Source organism: Ambystoma mexicanum, chromosome 1p (assembly GCF_040938575.1).
Source record: "Ambystoma mexicanum isolate Mex_15411 chromosome 1p, UKY_AmexF1_1, whole genome shotgun sequence".
Taxonomy (NCBI): domain Eukaryota; kingdom Metazoa; phylum Chordata; class Amphibia; order Caudata; family Ambystomatidae; genus Ambystoma; species Ambystoma mexicanum.
The window spans coordinates 58,644,713-58,661,727 of NC_090921.1; positions in this window are offsets into that span (position 1 = coordinate 58,644,713).

A 17,015-nucleotide genomic window follows, 5' to 3' on the forward strand; every position below is an offset into this window, starting at 1 on the left:
GATGAAATAGTGTGATCCTTTTATTTTCGGGCCACCCCGTTTCTACAACCAGCCTATTAAAGGTGGCAATATAAGATAAGAGATCTTGGTTACCTTGTCGTAAGGATAGTAGTTCGTTGTCAAGGGCCTGTCCCTGAGAGTGTCGAGCGAATAATCTTTCCATGCTCACCTGGAAGCCTTGAAAATCCTGGAGAATTGGGTCATCCTGACTTACCAACGGAACAGACCAATCGGCAGCACAGCCACTGAGATAAGATAATACAAAGGCTACCTTGGTTTGATCATTAGGGAAGGCTCCAGGTCTGCATAGAAAGTGTAGGCGACATTGGTTCATAAAAACAGCATATTTCTTGGGGTCCCCCGCAAAACGTTCAGGCGGGGCCAAAGGCATGTTTCCAGGTAGATTGATTTGTACCGGGTTATTCGAAACAATTGACGAGGCATTACCCCCAGAACTAGGTAAAGGAGTTTGTCCTGCTTGACCCTGCAACAATCGTTTGGCCAGGTCATCAGTTCTTTCCTTGGATAAGATTAATTCTCTTTTGAGAGCATTAGTTTCCTGGCGGGCGGAGTGTACTTCTGCCCTTAATTCCCCCAAAAGCTGAGCCAGCTGGTCTGTGTCGGAAGTTTCCATAGCGCCCGGGTGGGAAATTGTAGGTAGGCTTCGCGTTCTGTTACGCTCACCTGACTCCCACAGAGGCGCAGGTCTGGTTTGGAGTGTTGTTGCTTCTTCTATGGTGAAGCGCAGGACCCGGAAGATGGACTGGACCGGACCTTCGAATCTGGCTTGTCTGGCTCGCAGGAATATCTTTCTGTATGTGAAAAGGGAGTATTAACAATCTGCGGGAGAAAGTATAAGCCTCCCGCTCCCTTCTCACCCCTCTACAAAACCCTCCTGCGACCCCCCCACGTGAAGTCTCACCTTAGGGTTTGAAAGGTTGAGCTCTCCATCCTGCTTCTCATGCAGGGGCGCGTTGTATCCAGTTACTTCACTGGGATTTTGATTGTAGAGGGTTCAAGTTTTGTTTTCCCGGTATAGTACCGTAAGGATTCTGTTAATGAGTATGATTCCGCAATAATAATTGTTTGTTGTCTCTTTTTCAGGTGCGGAAACTATTCCGAGAAGAGCAGTGGAACCGAAGAATGAGACTCTGGTGAGCTTGATGAGAGTTCTCTCAGTGTCCTTGTATCAATGCGCTCACTAACGCTGATGTCTTTTTTCCCCATAGGGGCCGGGGTCCGGAAATGCCTGGATGCGGCACCGACCCGAAACGAAGCTCAATCCAGAAGAAATCAGGTAAGTCTTTAATGGGCGTTTGGGTAATGTCTTTTCTTGCGCCCACTAACGCTGATGTCTTTTTTCCCCATAGAGGCCGGGGTCCGGAAATGCCTGGATGCGGCACCGACCCGAAACAAAGATCAATCCAGAAGAAATCAGGTAAGTCTTTAATGGGCGTTGGGTAACGCCTTTTCATGCGCCCACTAACGCTGATGTCTCTTTTTACCCTTAGGGGCCGGGGTCCGGAAATGCCAGGATGCGGCTCCGACCCGAAATGAAGTTGGAATAACCCAACAGGTAAGCTTTGTAATGGAAATTAAGGTTTCCTTGTTCTCTTTCCCCTCTCACCTTTATGTATTCCTCCCCTGACCACACCCGTGTGGTTAAGTAGTTCCAAAGATAAAGTAGTCCCATTCAGGCCTCAGAAGGCCTGGATGTTGCAGCATGGTCTGCATCAGGTAAGTTAACACTAAGCACCTTTAACACAAAGTCCCCTTTTATGAGCCTGGCGCCTATGGCGCCAGGACTCTGGCCCGATATGAGCCTGGCACCAAAGGCGCCAGGACTGAGTCAAAAGAGCCCCTACTTGAGGCTGTTGTGACTTCCCTTGAAGACATGATGTCTGCCTCTGGGGTAGCTGGGTCTTGTCTGGCACCTTGGAGGTAGGCATCATGACACCTTCTGACAAGTAATAACTTTCCCCAGAAGTCATTGGATAGGTTGAATGACATAATAAAAATAAGTTCTGCCTTTTTTCCAAGACTTACTTTTTTTGCATCCCTTTTAGCACCAGGTTTTCAGGAAGCTGCTAACGCTAAATGGCTCCAAATCACTTAATGGGAGCTATTGCAGCTGGCTAAAGGGACAGAGCAGTGGAGGAGCTTAGCACAGTTAGGTTGACTACCCTGCAGAACAGATGTGTTAGACATGTTAATGGCTATGGAAGGAGGTGCTTGCACAAAGATCAGTGCAAACTGCTGTACTTTCATGCCTGCCAATGATGAGATGACTGGCACCCTTGCTGAAGCTCTCCAGGCTCTCCACACGTTGCACACAACCATGGAGCGAATGAGTAGCAGGGTGGTTGAAGATGATTGGTATCGCACCATTTTCTCTTGGCTACTCATGTGGTTGGCTCATATACTGAAAGTTAGTTTCCATCCTTGTAGGGGTGCTCATTGTTCTCTGTGCCACCCAAGTAGCAATGATGTGTTGTGCTAGGTTTGGGAGGAGGTTTGGGAAAAAGAGGAACCAAATGATATCCCGCCAGATGCAGAAATGGGGTAGTCAGGCCATGCCCATCTCGAGTACTGGCGGTACACAGAAGAACCAACTTGGGCTTAGTCCACCCTCAGATCCTGAGCATTACACAGAATATTGGGTAGATTGCTTTGGGGATGGTGAGTGCTGTTTCATAGATTGCACACCTGAGGAGTACCCTGTCACGGTATAAGTTTGGGTGCTGTCTATAAAATATGGATGCCTAAGGATACAGGTGATGGGGAGAGGAGTAAGGAGGAGGAGTTATTTGTTACTAGCTGAACAAAAGGGGGGAGGGTAACGAGGGATGTGACTATGCTGGTGCAGTGCCCTAAACATTACCATAAGTCTTGACTGAGAAAGCTCTTTTAGCAGGGCAGTAGTCCACAGGTAGTGACCGAGTGGTCACTGGTTTGAAGTAGTGTTGCCCTATATTGCAGAGTTTTGGTTGTTAGTTGCACATTGAAGAGAATATGTAGCACATTGTATTTTGATAATGCATTTTGACAGGTAACCTGGAGCGCATTGCATGGCATTTTAATTTTTTGGATTCATTATGGCTGTGGGGTTGTATTGGCTAGCACTGTTGCAACATTCTTTTAGGGTATAAATTGTGCATTGGTAGTGCAATGATGGCCTGGAAAACCTCAGATGTATACAGTAGGTGTGGAGCCATTAAAACTCAGACTCAGTTAAAGAGTTGATTCTAAAATGGCGTTTGTGTTCTCTTCTGTGACTCCAACCCAAGTCGAGCCCTTTGTTCCACTTTTTGGCGGGCTTCTCCACAGAAGTCCTCCAAAGTGGTGCCACTCTGTCTGGGGTACTTAGGAGGGGTGGAGGGGAATTTAGGCACCCTGGACTGAGTTGCCTAGGAAACTCAAGTCGCACACCATCCTGATTGGCCCAAGTGGTGAGCCGGCTGGCTCACCACTTAGCATGTTTGAGTGACAGCTAGGCTGAGTGAATGGGGGTTTGCTAAGAATCCGACGAGGGAGAAGCTGAGCCGACCTGCCACGACACCACCACCGGTGGAGCCCTGCTGGTCCGTCTCACCACTTTTCCCAACGACAGAGGAGATCTCCCGCCGGAGAGTCTTCTTCCTTTGACTGGTGGGGATAACCAGTTTCACCGTCTTTTCGCTTTCCCGATGTACCTCGTGGCCGCCTTGCCCGTGCCAAGCACCCCGGCAACCCGGGATACCACGTTTTACCACGACCGCGAAACCAAGGTACCATCTTTAACCGGAAAACTCTGCGGCTGGTTTCTTCCTTGGTAGTGCAACAACCTTCATCTTTCCTCCAAGTCGAGATCTCCTCTTCCCCTGGACGACGACGCAACTTGCACCCACTACCAGGAACCACTGCCACCGCTGGAGGATCCTTCCCACTTAAGGTACCGTGTCCCGCCTGGCTTCCCTTGCTACCGACTGTACGGGGTAGATTTAGCCCCCGGCTTTCGAACCTGGGTTAGCCTGGGACACCCTGGCTAAACTTTTCTAAGCCTCTCTAAACTCTTTTTGAACCCTCTGCAAGACTTTCTAAGCCTAGTGTAACTGTGTGATCTTGGGCACATTTGTGCTTTGCTCCCTCTAAGAGTGGGCCCAGCCTTTGGACTTTGACTCACCAGTGACTTTTTGCTCTCTGCCTTTCTAACAGTGTTCCGGAATCATAGAGTGGTGTATCTCTTCATATTCTGTCTTTTTCCCTCCCTTTCTCACAAACTTATTAGAGTGCAATCTAGTTAAGCGCTCACCTCTGTATGAAAATAAGTGGTGTTTTACTGTGATTTATCTGATAGGGTAAAAGGGGTGTATATATCATAATAGTAACTGTGTTTAGAATATTTTACAATAAGAGTGCTGGAGTGTTTCAACTGTGTGTTTTTAAATAAATAATTATATACTTTGATACCAAAGCTCTGGTCAGTGTTTGCTTGTATTATTGTATCTGAGTGCCTATTGTGTATACTTTGCATACTGCCTAACTCTTGCTCAGCCACAGCTACAAGGTAAATCTGGGTGGTGCAGACTGCTACCAAGTGGGTTTACTGCCAACACCTGTAGTCTTAAATCTTTTGCAGTGTTCCCTAAGGGAACTGTACAGGTTTCCGCCTAACATGTACCAGTGATGGCAACATGTATGGCGATGGCGAGTTGCAGAGCGAGCAGGGGCAGTGGGTGGGAGCTGGGGACAAGCTACAAGAAATGATGCTCCATGTTGGTTTACAGGTTTTGATCTCATGCTTCTCATTGATCAGTTTCAGTGGGACAAAGGCCCCAGTTGACTGAGATATTATGGGCCAATAAGAGTTAAGAACTCCATCAGATTGGCCTCTGAAGAGTGCCGACCAATGGGGTTGGCATATTTTCGTTAGGTCACGGTGGTGGGGTGGTACTTTGTGCGCTGACTAGATGGAAACGTCCAGTTGATTTATCCAATGTGTAGTGTTCTTTAGTGAGACGGTGATGACAATGTCACTTTTACATCTATTGTGAGATTTTCTTTGAATATGTAAAGGTTTGTTTCGCAGCTTCAAATGTTCTACCCGTGGTGGGCGAGCTGAGCTGGGTTTGGTTCAGTTCTGCCTCCCTGCCTATACACATGTTATTTAGAAGCAAGAGTGTGAATAGAGTAGTTACATGAGAAAAGTGGCCAGAATCTGTATACTCAGAAATCGTTTTGGGTGCATATTTAGTTGTGCCAAAGAAGAGAATATATTTACTGATGTATGTATGTGCACAATTCGTATACTGCACACCTAGCTACCAGTTAAGTGAAAAGAGCATCAGAGAGTGGCGCGGATAGGGGACAGAAAATGAATAAGGTTGATCCCATGGAACAGGTTTTTTCATTTGTAGATCCGTAGAGATGTTTGTGGGACCTGCATGTATATGTTCCTGTTTTTGGCATGGTCCTTTCTGCCGTTAAAATGAGTGCAATGTAGTTGCGGAAACAATGCCATGTGTAAATCAGAATGCAATGATGAATCCAATGACATAAATGCTCAATCTGTTTGACGCAATGAGTAAAAGGAAGCCCACCAATACATTAATCACTCCAACTTTATGGGGACTTCTGCCGTTCACCCCGATGTATTCACTGCAGGCCCAAACCTGTTGCTAATTTCTAGTTTACATCCTAAGTATTAACCATTATGTGTCAAGTTTCTCCTAGTTTCTACACCAGTCTCCTATGCACTCTATACCTCTCCTCCTTTGGGTTCTCATACCAACTGTTCATGGACAACACCAAATCTTCTTCTCTTTTCCTTAACTCTCCCATGATCTCTCTATCAAAATTTCCACCTGTTTCTCTGCCATTAAATATTGTATGGCTTCACACTCTCTGATGTTCAACTGTACCGAAACAGAAGGACTCTTCTTCCCTGCCAAATGCCCTCTCCCATCTCTTCCTCTGCCTATCAAGTTCCCAACTGACACTCTCCCCTACTCTTTGTCCGCTAGAAACCTCAGCATCTTCTATAACCCTCCTCACACCTTCTCTACTTTCAGCTCCAAAACTCGAACAGCAGTTTGCCTCACCCTACTAAATATTATGAAAATCAGGCCCCTCCTTCCATTCAACACAACCCACCATCTCTTACCCACTCTTGGCTTCTCTAAACTGGACTACTGTGCCAGCATCCTCTTTGGTCTCCCCAACTATATGCTCTCTGCCCTCTCGACAAGATCATTAAGTTTGTTACCAGGACACTCTTTGACCTCCCTCACTTCACACCTACTTTCTCGCACCGTCACCAGGCGCGATGGCTGATGATGTGAAACAGGGCCAGATTTAAATATCTTCTCCCGGTTTACAAATTCTATAAGCCTTCTTGCAATCTACGCTCTCGCTCCTCGACCTCCCTGTGCTTCCTCTCGCTTCTGCTCTTTCTCTCTTCTTGCTCCACTTACATGGAATTCTCTTCCCCAGACATCCGAGAAACAGACCACAAGCTTTTCTCCCAAACCAAACTTAAAGCCTACCTCCTCGCCTCCGAGTTACCCTGTTATCCTTCCTCTTATCTGCCTGCTAGCTAACATTTTTCCCTCGTCTCTAACCTGCCCCTGTCTGTCACTTCCTCTGCCTCCACTCTAGCACTTCAAGCATCGTGGTTACATCCCGAGCACAGCTGGCCCAACCTCCGACCTGCCCTTAAAAATGTCCAATGTTGGTTGTCCTTAGTCTATACATGTCCACTTTTGTATTGTCCCCAGTGACTGCTCCATTTACTCCCCTCCACAACCTGGTCAGAATATTTCTCAAACTCGCCCCATTGTAAGAAACTTGCTGCTTCCCATCAAATCTGATTTCTTATCTATTGTACGTTCTTTTGTGTTACTCCTGTGTATACATAAAATAAATACCAACATATATGCATATATCCCCAGCATTGCTATAACAGAGTGGTGTGGCACTGTGTAATAATTGTTCATTCTGGAGACACTGATACAATTGCCATGCTGCTGAGAGCTGAAGACAGGTGTCATCTACTATCCCCAAAAATATCAGGATTGCCTTTTAGGCCTTCTACAACCCTTGTCTTATACCTTCCCAGTCCTTTATTCTGAGGGTTTTATCTCTCCGGCTCATAGCACTTGAAAGCAAATGATTTTGTCTGTATGGGTGAACTGGACATCACAACAATGAAGGCATCTTCTTATCAGAATCTTGAAACGTTAAGAGGTTTCCACTGCAATAGAACAGCACATCCAAGTTATCATTTAGAGTCATTTAAATTGACACTTACTTATGGTACGGGTGACATTATCAACCTCTGAAAAAAGAAAGAAAAACATAGTTGAGTTGCGTCTCAGATTTGTATAGAGCTCTTCTTTTGGTTAACAGCCAGAAGGGAACGACGCGTGCTGGGTATGTTCCCTGGCGCCAGGGGTGTTGTTAGGTCTGAAAATGATCCGGGGCTACGCCAATGTCGGGACTATCGGGACTAGGGGCTAGCTAGCCTTTTGGTTGTAGCCCCTGAGCTTCTATCCAGGGATGCAACCAAAAGACCCGGGGCTACTGTTCCACCTCAGTCCCCCTAGCAACGCCTCTGCCTGGCACCACCAAAAAGCTAGTCCCCAGGGTAGTCACTTGCTTGATGTTCAGCAAGCCCTTAATCCCATCATGTCACTGAGCTCTTGTAGTGTGGCTGCTTTCAGGTCTCTCTTGAATATTGAAAATGGAAAATTGAAGAGTCAGCTTTTACTATCACTAAATTGCATAACTTAGCATGAATGAAATTAGACATTTTGTTTGTGCCTCAACATGTATTGTTCAATGTACAATTCCTAGAATTTCTCTTAAGAAAATATGCTATTGGGGTACTCTTTTACATTTAGATCCTCCACCCGGAAGCAGTTAGCCTGACAAATAATGTCACCTGCACCTCAGCCCACGGACAGCTGAATGCACTGCTTCATCATGTTATCTGCAAACCGTCCGCCGACGCCTATACATGGTAGACCCATCTGGAGTGGTGCTCCTAAAAAATGCACAGAGCCCCACGTGTCGTACACAGCGGGATAGACCACACTTCCATTGTCGCCAAAAAGCGAGTGCCTTGTTCTATGCGCGTTCTCCTTGGATGGCGACTATTCTCCCACAGTTATGCTTGCCCGTGTGCATCTCAACTATTTTCACATCTTAGAAAGCTAAACACCATACAGAAAATTATAATACATGGCACAACGGGGGCATACCAGGGAACGATAAGTAGCAGACAGATATATCCTGAAAGAATAATTTGACTATAAGTTGCTTAACTTATATTTAATTTAATGGACTGCATACAGGTTGTGCCATGGACAGTATTCAACCCCTCAAAGACCAGGTCCATCAGTATTGCTCCTTCACTCCCACCATCCACCAGCCACCAGAGAGCTTGTGAATGGCCTCAGCCCTTTTATTGATGGGTTACAGGGAGAGTCATTGATTGGTGGGTTGATCACAGAAGGCCCGGAGTGTGGAGATGGGAGGATTTTCTGTGGAATACACTCCCCTGTGTGGGAGCAGATGCTTCTATAGCTTGGCCTTTGCTTGTGTGACGCAATGCCTTCAAACATTCTGCAATGGTTCTGGTGTCCACGCCCATCTGGCGTTACTCTGAGGATGTGCCCTCACCCGCTCTAAGCTGTTTAACACTTGCAGGTAGACCCTGGAGGAATTGATTTGCAGAGATTAGCCAATAGTCAATGCTCATTTTCTATATGCAGGTCTGCCCTTTCTAAAACAGCTGGAGGAATACAGCTGGAAACAGTGACTGTGCTCTTCAGAGATATCCTGAGCCTTTCAGAGAACATTCAAGCACATTCAAGCAACATCGTGAGTGATGTCATCACATACTTACCTAAGGAGCCCCCAGATGAATCTGCAAAAGAACAGAAAGACAGGTGAACCTTTCTCTGTTGGTGTCTTACTTTTTACTAACAGCCACTTCTTGTATTCATAAGTCGTGTTTACCATTTTCTTTGGCACTTTCGCAGATCTGTTGTATGCCAATCTAGCGTGAGGTCCTCTGCGCTTAGCATTTACACAGTATGTTCAAAACCAATATTTTGTATTTTTTAGATTCACAACTAACTGATATAACCTGCAAACAAGTACCACTTCAACCACATCACCTCTTTTCCTTGAACTCTATATCAATTTTGGAGGTTCATGTGCAATGATACAAACCACGTCATCACGTCTGCAAAGCCAGCTCTGAAGGGATCTGTCCATGAAGATGTCGAGAGTGTGAGAAACCACAAGTGAAAGCGGTTCGGTCAGCATCAGGGGCCAAATCAGATCACTTCCGTCAACACACCCCTGAAAAGTTACCCTACATCATCTCCACCAATCAGTCGCTAAATCCCTTGTGTCGCTCGTACCATCACAGTGGTTCTTCACGCAATTAAATCTGAAGCAAAACCAGTTCACAGTAATGGTTAATGCATCAGCAGTAATCTCCCTCTTCACAGTAACAGTGTTAAAGGCATCACAAGTGAAGAGTGTATGAGGAGTAATGTGCCTCTTCACAGTAACAGTGTTAAAGGCATCACAAGTGAAGAGTGTATGAGGAGTAATCTCCCTCTTCACAGTAACAGTGTTAAAGGCATCACAAGTGAAGAGTGCATGAGGAGTAATCTCCCTCCTCACAGTAACAGTGTTAAAGGCATCACAAGTGAAGAGTGCATGAGGAGTAATCTCCCTCTTCACAGTAACAGTGTTAAAGGCATCACAAGCGAAGAGTGCATGAGGAGTAATCTCCCTCTTCACAGTAACAGTGTTAAAGGCATCACAAGTGAAGAGTACATGAAGAGTAATCCTCCTCTTCACAGTAACAGTGTTAAAGGCATCACAAGTGAAGAGTGCATGAGGAGTAATGTGCCTCTTCACAGTAACAGTGTTAAAGGCATCACAAGCGAAGAGTGCATGAGGAGTAATCTCCCTCTTCACAGTAAGTGTTAAAGGCATCACAAGTGAAGAGTGTATGAGGAGTAATCTCCCTCTTCACAGTAACAGTGTTAAAGCATCACAAGTGGAGAGTGCATGAGGAGTAATCTCCCTCTTCACAGTAACAGTGTTAAAGGCATCACAAGCGAAGAGTGCATGAGGAGTAATCTCCCACTTCACAGTAACAGTGTTAAAGGCATCACAAGCGAAGAGTGCATGAGGAGTAATCTCCTACTTCACAGTAACAGTGTTAAAGGCATCACAAGTGAAGAGTGCATGAGGAGTAATCTCCCTCATCACAGTAACAGTGTTAAAGGCATCACAAGTGAAGAGTGTATGAGGAGGCATGAGGAGTAATCTCCCACTTCACAGTAACAGTGTTAAAGGCATCACAAGCGAAGAGTGCATGAGGAGTAATCTCCCTCTTCACAGTAACAGTGTTAAAGGCATCACAAGCGAAGAGTGCATGAGGAGTAATCTCCCACTTCACAGTAACAGTGTTAAAGGCATCACAAGCGAAGAGTGCATGAGGAGTAATCTCCCACTTCACAGTAACAGTGTTAAAGGCATCACAAGTGAAGAGTGCATGAGGAGTAATCTCCCTCATCACAGTAACAGTGTTAAAGGCATCACAAGTGAAGAGTGTATGAGGAGGCATGAGGAGTAATCTCCCACTTCACAGTAACAGTGTTAAAGGCATCACAAGCGAAGAGTGCATGAGGAGTAATCTCCCTCTTCACAGTAACAGTGTTGAAGGCATCACAAGTGAAGAGTGCATGAGGAGTAATCTCCCACTTCACAGTAACAGTGTTAAAGGCAACACAAGCGAAGATTGCATGAGGAGTAATCTCCCTCTTCACAGTAACAGTGTTGAAGGCATCACAAGCGAAGAGTGCATGAGGGTTAATCTCCCACTTCACAGTAACAGTGTTGAAGGCATCACAAGCGAAGAGTGCATGAGTGGTAATCTCCCTCTTCACAGTAACAGTGTTAAAGGCATCACAAGTGAAGAGTGCATGAGGAGTAATCTCCCTCTTCACAGTAACAGTGTTAAAGGCATCACAAGTGAAGAGTGCATGAGGAGTAATCTCCCTCTTCACAGTAACAGTGTTAAAGGCATCACAAGTGAAGAGTGCATGAGGAGTAATCTCCCTCTTCACAGTAACAGTGTTAAAGGCATCACAAGTGAAGAGTGCATGAGGAGTAATCTCCCTCATCACAGTAACAGTGTTAAAGGCATCACAAGTGAAGAGTGCATGAGGAGTAATCTCCCACTTCACAGTAACAGTGTTAAAGGGATTGCTTGGCATCACAAGCAAAGAGTGTAATCATAAGGGAGACATTCTGGACCAAGGAAGTTACTAGAGTGGTCTCTCTAACAATAGTGTTGGTGGGAATAGTAGAAGAAGCTAAGATCACTTTGGGAGTCGTGATGTAGACACTTCAAGTTGATAATTCAACCACAGACAACTACTCTGTAAAACTATCCTGTTCTTCAATTCATGCATTCTTCCATTCTAAATACTAGAACATACGCCCTTGTTTAAAATCCGGGTGAGTTCCAATGAAATGTAGATTCTAGAACCTCTTCAATATGGAGCAGACTCATCAGCAGTAGTGTGAATTTTCACCAGACCCATGCTTCTTCTTCATCATGACGGTAGGGAAATGATATGTATAGAGGTGAAGCCGGCTGTACACACAATGCAGCCATGGTGTGGGCTGCAGAACTTACTACATGAGCAGGCTTACAGGGGAGGACAGGGTACTGGGGCATGTGAATAGGTAACTGAGAAGCAGTGCTCTAATGAAGAAGCAAAGGCATGATACAACTGAACCAAGCAGGAGGACGTCATGCGTTGTTGTGTACCAAACAGTCCCAAATGTACAATAGACGCAGTCCTCTTTCTGATAGGGGTAGACAGGTCTTACTGGCACAGCTGTGGTGCCACAATTGCCACAATAGAACATACATGTATCTGTGTACATCGAACCGCATGCCCCCACGAGCCACACATCTGTAAATGGTACTGACAGTGCCTCTTTGACCAGGGGTAACAGAGGCAATGCCAGGGTTAGCAAGGAGTCAGCTACCCCTGAAACCACCAAACAACACCCAGGCATCCTGCTTCTCCTGGGGCTTTGCTATCTCTTTCTGCTCCTGCTTCCCGCTCTTCCTGCTTCCTGCTCTTCCTTCTCCTGGGGCTTTACTGTCTCTTCCTGTTCTGCCTGCTCCCGCTTCCCGCACTTCCTGCTTCCTGCTATTCCTGCTTCCTGCTCTTTCATCTCCTGGGGCTTTACTGTCTCTTCCTGCTCCTGCTTCCTGCTATTCCTGCTTTCTGCTCTTCCTTCTCCTGGGGTGTTGCTGTCTCTTCCTGTACCACTGAATCCACTAAATCTTAGTGACTTGCACCGCTATGCCTGATGTTGTCTTCCTCCCTGATGGTATCCCATTGTCCCTTATTCTCTTAATTCACTTCCTTCTCCTTTCTTCTTCTATTTGTATCACCTCACCTTTGGTTACCGCACCTTCCTCCACCTCTTAACCTCGCCCATAAGCCCAGCCCCACTAACATTCAGAGTGTTCTTTCATTTTGTAAAACCCATTTCTAGCACATGCACATGAAGACCTCCAGAAGTACAGCAGCAAAAAGAAAGCTCAGTGGCGTCCTCAACGGTAACTGTGGTGTCACATGCGGGAGAGATTCTGGGTCACGTGTCAGGGGGGGGGACTGAAAAATAAAGGCATCACCGGAACTGGCATGAAAGCGCCACTCCGGGTTTACGCAGCTTCACGAGTGGTGTTGTTTCCTTTGTGCGCAGCGAAGCTCTGCGCCATCCGTCCTAATAAGGCACATCTTCTAAGTCGGGTGTCACCATCAACACCTGCCCGACATCACGCTGGAGAGGAGGATCAGTGTCAGAGCACCACGCGCTCACAGCACGAGCTGCAGATCCACATGCAGGGGGAGGAAAAGCCGTGACTTCAGGCCCAACACTCCATGAGGCCTACCAACAACCCGCTGGGCCGTGTATCAATATGCGCGGAAAGCGGAGCCTAAGTTTCACACCCCCAATGTTCCAAATCAACAAACGAGGAAGCGGAGCCTCGTTTCCACACCCCCAACGTTCCATAAGGCGCACAAACACGCTGGATGGCCTAGTCTCATCCACCACAACAGGAAACAGGAGTTGTCAAGCACCACATGCCAGGGAGACAGCACTGCAGACAACAAGTGTCAGCCCAAGCACCCAAAGACATTAACATCAAGACACCGGAGAGTGCAACCCAGGGACCAGGGACAAGCCTGCGACTACATAGAGCCCCTCTCATACAAGGAAGGGTGCAGCCCCTGGTACCACCCGTGGTTGCATCCACTGTATTAGAGGATGCCCATTTTTCACAAAAAGAACCATGTCCAGCACGACACTAGTCCCTCGAGAGCTAGCGCGTGCCCGTCAGCAGGGAGGAGTGCCAACCCAGATCACCCCGACCCAACGCTCACCACACTCACGCTGCCTTTTGACCCTTTCACCACGGGATCAGCCATTCGATGGGAAATCTGGCTGCAGAAGTTTGAAATGCACCTCAACGCAAGGGAAATCACAATAGCAAAGAAGAAACGCACAATCCTCCTGCTCAACATCGGAGCAGCAGCACCACACCTATTCAACGCCACCCCAGACCGCGGAGACACGGACAACTACGACGCTGCAAAGAACGCTCTCACTAACATGTTCAGGCCCAACCTCAATCCTTTCTATGAACGATTCCATTTCTGCATGGCCAGACAGCGAGAAACAGTGGACAAATTCCACGCCCACCTACGCGAAATGACAGTTGGTTGCGAGTCCAAATAATAAACGGGATTTCATCTGAAAAACTGAGGAGGGCTTTCCTATCGGAGAGAAACATATGCCTGTCCCGAATTCTTGAAGTGGCGCGCCTTCGTGAACAGAGGACCAGGTAGCGGTAATCAAGGCGGCAAACCAACAACTCCCGCTCGACAACCCCAAGCCAACAGAGGACATTGCACCCATATCGAGGCACCAGAACACCCGCGAACAAAGCGAACGAAAAGGAACACCCCGAGCGCCTCGCGGTGGTCCTACACAGGCTAGAGGAAGCCGGACTGACCCTAAACGCGGAAAAATGTGAACTTGGAAACGAAGAGCTATGCTTCTTCGGGTACATCTTTAACGCAAAAGGGGTGTCGCCGGATCCTGCGAAAGTCGACGACATCAAGAGCACCAAAGCCACGCAATCCGCCACAGAAGTAAGGAGCTTCGTGGGAATGGGAATGGCAACATCCTGCGCAAGGTTCATCCCAGACCTTGCCACCATTGCAAGTCCGCTACGCGAACTAACAAAAAAGGACCAAAAGTGGGAGAGGTCGCCCACTCACCAACAAGCTTTCCAGCGAATTAAAGACACACTATCTGCCTCCACAACAATGGCATTCTTTGACATTGAGAGACACACAGAACACATGTTTGCCACGTAGTGGCCTGCACCCGACCACGTGCCCTGGCCCTGCAAGAGATAGCCTACGAGACGGAGGCGGACGCCATTTTGACCCACACCACCATCACCATCCAGTCAGGGAACTGGAAGAACTTCCTGACCTCCATGGCTCAGCACCCCACATCCGCTCAAGTGAAACTTCAAACACTGGTGGACGCCACGTGTTCAACTTCAGGATAGCAGCTGAATTCGTCGACCAGGACCAGTAGGTAGCCTTCTCCTGCAATCGTGCAGTAATCAATGTTGATGGCTTCCCACCGTTTGCTGCTTCTCGAACTGCCGGGATCTGCCACGAACTTACAGTAGCCCCCGAAGGGGTAATACTCAAAGGCCACCGAATCATGTTGCCCGCATCACTAGAAGAAAGGGCTCTCAAACTAGCCCACAGCAGACACCAAGGAATTGTGAAAGCAACGGCGTACCTAAAGTCCAGGATGTGGATGCCCAACATGCAACAGCGAGTGATGGATCTTGTGGGGTCCTGTGCGGACTGCCAAGCCACCAGGAGAGCTGCGAACCCAGAACCCATCATCAGTGCCCTGAGAAGCAGCAAACGGTGGGAAGCCATCAACATTGATTACTGCACGATTGCAGGAGAAGGCTACCTACTGGTCCTGGTCGACGAATTCAGCTGCTATCCTGAAGTTGAACACGTGGCGTCCACCAACGCCGAGACCATGACTCTAGCATTGGAGAAAATATTTGCAATACACGGAAACCCGTCAAAAATCAAAAGCGATAACGGGCCACCTTTCACCAGCCAAGAGCTACGCCAATTCTTCCAGGATCTTAACGTACAACACAACGGATCACCCCAAGATGGCCACAAGCAAACGGTGATACCGAACGATTCATGGGATCACTCAACAAAGTCATCCGCATCGCAAAAGGAACGGGGACACTCCTGGCTAAAGGCTGTGTATCTCTTACTGGGGCCCACAGACAGACCCCACACTCCTCGACAGGAATCAGCCCAGCAGCACTTATGTTTGGGGTACCCATACAAGCAGAGCTCCCCGTACATCCAAGGTGGGTAGCGCCTGAGCCAGACCTCCCAGCCATAGATGCCAGGAGGACTAAACAAAACGAACAAGAGAGCATCACTCGACAGGCCAGACACCGGGAACTAGCACCAGGAGACACAGTCATATTCAAGAACCGAGCCACACCCAAGAAGATGTCCCTGAATTTCGAATTCCAACCCTGGACAGTCAGTGCCGCGAATCGCAGCATGAACACCGCCACCGGGGAAGCGAGACAGTGAAGAGGAACATTTCACACTTCAGGAAAGTACCGCCCAAGCTATGGGAAGAAAGCCCAAGGGCTGCAAGTGAAGAAACCAGATCATCAGGTCGAGCACAAAGCCAAAGACGCCCGTAACTTATGAAGTACCACGAGAGCCAAGGGCACCCAACTGGCAAGAAGATGAAGTTTGGGCCGAGAGCCCTCTGGCCGACGATCCTGAGAGAAGCCATCCCCGATACCACCTGTGGGAGAGGTCAAAACTATCATCCCGCCTCCAGGAGTACGTTGTAGATGGAATCTACCAGCAGGTTAGCCTGCCCAGATAAAATCTGAGAGACTAGAATAGACTACACCTGTTGTGATATGTCATTGTTAAAAGTTGTGAAAAAACATTCCAAGTTGGGGAGGAATGTGGTGTCACATGCCGGAGCGATTCCGGGTCACGTGTCAGGGGCGGGGAGAGTGAAAAATAAAGGCATCACCAGAACTGGCGTGAAGGCGCCAGTCCGGGTTGACGCAGCTTCACGAGTGGTCGTGTTTCCTTTGTGCGCAGAGAAGCGCTGCGCCATCCGGCCTAATAAAGCCCATCTTCTAAGTCGGGTGTCCGAGGCTAGTAAAGAGATACACTCGCTACAAACGTTGCCCAAAATTCCTAGCGTATGGACTGCGGCTGCTAAAGGGCGCCTCGTGCATGGCACATGCACTGGAACAATGTGGAAATCAAAGCTGCATGAATTTGCATGAGCACTCACAGTGCATTCTGGCACATGCATGTGTTAGTCACACAATGCACCACTAAATCTAAAATCGGCGCCTGAGTTGGCTAAGGGCTATGGGCGGGGAGATAATTTCAATGGATCATCTGTTTTTTTTTAATAAATGCATATTTTTGGAAATGTACATTTACATGCATTGATGGAACCCAGTTTTTCTATAAATGTATCTTATGTGAAATCGACACTGATGCACACGTGCCCTGAAAGTTATTTGGTAACTTTTTCTACCTCCTTTCTCAGCAGCAGCACTTTCGGGCATACACCCCGAGATTTGCCTGAAATGACATTGCTAACCACAGTTCATCCCGCTTAACATTCGGCTGACTGCATGCCATTCTTCTTTTTCATAACAAATGGTTTTAACAATCGTTAGTTTACAAACCAGATGTATAGACTTCATCATCAGTGATGCTGCCTGTTCTTATGTGAACAAGGTGATGGTTGAGTGCCATCTGGTCCTTTGGCCGAGAGCCTCAAGCTTTTGCTGTTAGGTT